This window comes from Xyrauchen texanus, chromosome 7 (genome assembly GCF_025860055.1).
Source record: "Xyrauchen texanus isolate HMW12.3.18 chromosome 7, RBS_HiC_50CHRs, whole genome shotgun sequence".
Taxonomy (NCBI): domain Eukaryota; kingdom Metazoa; phylum Chordata; class Actinopteri; order Cypriniformes; family Catostomidae; genus Xyrauchen; species Xyrauchen texanus.
In genome coordinates, this window is record NC_068282.1 from 20582509 (window position 1) to 20587133 (window position 4625).

Sequence of the window (4625 nt, forward strand, 5' to 3'; positions counted from 1 at the left end):
ATTACAGCAAGACAATAAGGGGGGGGGAAATCTCAATGCTCTTGTGGTGAGAAAACCTGATGAGATCGAGTGGAATAATATTTCATATTATACTGTAATCACAATCTATATCACAAGTATTATTCACTGGATATCAGAATCATTCTTGTCAGAACAATGCCCTATTAATCTTCTATGTTACACAACATATTTTTTTAAATAATTTAAAATGCAGTTTAGTTATCTAAGAGATTCTTCCTGCATCCCAATTCATACTATGCAACCTTAAAGGAATATTTCTACCAAAAATTAAAATTCTCTCACAATTTAGTCACCCTCATATCATCCTAGATGTGTATGACTTTTTCATAACACAAACAAAATGATTTTTTAGGAGAATATCTCAGCTCTGTAGGTCCATACAATGCAAGCGAATGGTGATCAAAACTTTGAAGCTTCAAAATCCACATAAAGGCAACATAAACATAATCCATAAGCAGTCAAGTTTGATTACACTTACTAGTGCCATCTAGCACCCTGTGTATGTGTCAAGCCCTAGGAAGGGGAATGGAGCTTGATATCATGATCATGCCTAGAGACTTAGCAACTGCAATGGCAAGAAATACAATGAAAAATTAGTAAGATCTGTTCTCACCAAAAAATTATTGGATCCTTTAAAAGACACAGATTAAACCACTGGAGTCTGATGGATTACTTTTATGCTGCTTTAATGTTCTTTTTGGAGCTTCAGAGTTTTGGTCATCGTTCACTTGTATTGTATGAACAGAGTTGAGATATTCTTCACAAATCTTCATTTGTATTCTGCAGAAGAAAGAAACACACACTCTTCTGTGATGGCTTGAAAGCGAGTAAATTATGAGAAAATTCAGTTTTTTAGGACAACTATTCCTTTATTATTATATGAAATTAGAAATAGTGTTGCCCAACTCATAATATGTTGAAAATAGTAAGTCAGAACGATGCACCTTTTGTAATGGATTTTCAAAGTGTGGTTCGAATTTCAAATGACAATTGAGCGAAGGCTTTTCAGCACAGATTGACTTTAACCATTTTCAAACGAAAGGCCTACATGTAATAATGATTTTTTTAAGGTGAATTGAATTGAATTAGATGGTAATACATGCACTTGCATAAAAACAGTATACATGACAAAGGTGTCTGTGATATCATCACACAATTTTACGTCTGAAAAATTACATCATCATTTGCTGCACACTCAAAATAATATTTCTATCTCAAAACATTCTCAGCAGCTTCTTTCTCTATTTCTCTTTTGCTTTTCCCCATGCAGCACAGGTTAACCATTCCTTTCTCTCTTCTAAAGGACCCAAATAGTTCTAGGATAGAACATATTGTCATGTTTATACCTGATGCATGGGCAAAGACATTAGTTTCTATGGCACACATTTTATTAGGGCATTGGAGCCAGGATCTACTGTATTTTACTTCTGTGTTTCTACAGTATGTTTGTCGAGGGGAATATATACTTAATTTAGCGTTACTACTCCTTACAGACTCTACACTACAGTTTACCAGTGGGAAAAAGTGTTATTCTAAGGCAGCACCCCTGAACCCCTTTCATTGTAGGTTTATTTATTCTCACAGTCTGCTCTAGCATGAAGTCAACCTAACTTGTTTGAATAATCTAGATAACAGCATATTCTTTCTCCTGACATGGTATCAGCAACATTTAGTATCAAGGTCCATGGGGGCTGCTTTGATCCTGGTGCCAGCTCCCAACTAAAGTAGAATTTGCCAGATTGAGTCCCTGCACTTGGCATTCATAGCCCTGAAAAACCCCTGCATACCCTATCTTGGGTTACACGACTCCCCTCTTCCTCCAAACAGGGGGTGTCTCTTTCAGTGTTGGTGGGCTGGCCCTCTGCCACTCACCTGCTGCGTCCAATAAAAAAAAACTCTCTTGTGCCATGTGTCTTTGGCCTTGGGATAAATGGACAGCTTCCACAAGGCAGAAAACTGCTATAGTCTTGACACTAAACGTTTTATAAGTAAAATAAAATTAATTGCGGGTAGTTGTGGTACTTAGAGTCAGAGCCAAAAAGCTTGATGTTGTGTGAGTGTTTGTTTCAGTTAGTTTTTAATATGTCCTTGCGATTTCTCTGTTGAATTTTGGAAAAGACACTGTTTCCGCACTGGAGGAATTAGTGAAACTACCTAAGCAGTTTACAAGTACTTGTCAACCTTGTATATGTTTAATAATTTATTACATTTGAATATTTAAACCCATTCCAGCTTGTGAAAACCTCAAATCTCTTTTGATTTAGATTTTTCTGTGGCCACAAATGCAAGAGCAACAGATTTAAGTTAGATCCTTTTTCACTATTCTCTTTAGGGGGAAACAGAATCCAGCAAAAGCTGATGTTGCAGAATAAGTGATCTGTCAGTTACAAGACACAAACCAATTTATTAACAAGAAAACCTGAGCTCTATCATTGAATATGTTGTCTCTGTAAATTCAAAAACTAATCTCTCAGAAAATACATACTGTATAAGTTCAAACATGTCTTTTTTTTTTAAAGAGTCTAACTGTGGGATTTTAATTTTACACACTTAAAAACATTAATGCAGGTTGAGTAGAGTTCCCTTCACTTCTAACATAGTGTTCTGTTTTTTCTTGTTCCCTAAACCGAGACTTTCCCTTGTGCTGAGACAACCTGTGCTGACTGCAGCAGCTGTAGCTATACTGTTATGTCTCTTAGGCCACCCATCCAAAATCCACCTTTCCATTTCCACAACACAAAGCATAGATTTTCTTGATTGTAAAACCCCAGGAGTCATTACTCGGCATGATTCTTTTTAAGAACTTTGCAAATGCTCTGCCCATTTGCCTTAACTCAAACTCTCTAGACTCTCTGGGTTCAAAAATATTTTTTCTCATTAAGAAATCTGAAAGAATAGTTCAAAGAAAGCTGCTCAATACGGCACAAAGTATCATTTCATTGAAACCTTACTCAAAAAAGTAAGGCTTCAATTTGCTAATATTAAGGCATCTGAATCTTCACACTTAGAAATGTATTGTCAAATTTACTGTAGTTTACTGGCAATTTTAGTAAGATTGTAAATAAACAATTTTTTTAACAATTATAAAAACATTTATTACAATTGTAATGTAAAAACACAGACTGGTACTGTAAATTTAAAGCAGACATGGTGACAGAAGTTTCAAGATGAACTGTCAATCTACAGTATTGTTGTGATTTAGCAGTACTGTGCTGTAGAATTACAATGATAAATCAATGATGCTGGTACCCAGCATGCATTGCTGCATAAATAAATCATGCTATTTACTACTTGTAGGTTTTATCTATGTTTTTGCTGTTGTTTTTATGTTGTCACTTTTAACAGCTTGTTTCGTAATATTCAGTGTTTTTCCTTTTATCTGAAAATTATTTTTGTTAATTGTCACCATTGATGAGATTTGTATCCCAAATGTTGGTGTCTAATTGAAATTGAAAAGTATGTTACATGCCTCTATAACAATTTCTCAATGTAAACAACTCAATTTCTCAATATAAGTCTGAATTTTTTTTTTCTTCTCTCTCATCTCTCATATTACACTCATCACACAATAAGTATTGATTGGGTATTACATTGGCTTGACGTCAGATATCAACCCAATACATTCTCTCTTCTACCATAGAGCTAGCCAATATTTTCAGGCAAACCATTTTTTCTTTTAATTTGCCGAAGCATCCAATGGGAAATCTGATTATTTTTGTTTCTATAAAGAACATAGGGTAAAAGAGAGAAAATATCCTGGCAATATTAAATAGTCTGTCAACAATAATAGTTTTGTTGGGATATCATTTGCACAGGTTTGTTTTGTGCTACCCCAACATTTGATCAGAAAAATCCCTAGTTCAGTGCTGGTGCTACTAATTTGTTTCTAAATAAAATATTAATTTTCAAAGACTTTGCCATAAATTCTAATCAAACTTTCAAGACTGGATAACATCTCTCAGAATTCATAGCAAAATAAAATAACAGACTGCAATTTACAGAATATAGTAAATTGCCATTTTCACCCTGCTCACCATCTCGTCAATCTCCTCCCATCAAGAAGAAGATATAGGAGCATTAAGACTTCCACATCACGCTTCAGAGATAGCACCTTCCCTCTGGCTATTAGACATCTGAATTTGCACTGACTGCTAGCAGCACCTTACTAACTGCAGGCACTGTGCACTTTCTGGGCCGTAGGGTTTTTATCTTCTTTTTTTTTTTTATGTCTGCAGGGTTCTGATCTAATGTCTTATTGTTGTTGGGGACTGTTGGTGTACTTTTGATATCTGTCATTTTTGTCTGAGAGTTGTACCAAGACAAATTCCTATCAACTTGTTGACATGGCAATAAATTATTATTGTTATTATTATTATAGGACAGTATTGTAAAAATTTACTGTAAATTTACAGCAATTTGTTAGAGTGCTGGATTACTGACGTTGATTCAGGTTTACTTGAGAACTGTTCATATCCACTATTTTATAATGTCGCTTAACATCACTGTAATACAGTAGCAATTATACATCAGTAAGTCAATGCTAAGTGGACATTTTTGAAGGATGATTAAATTTAATAAGCTTCATTAAGTTATAGTTAATGTCA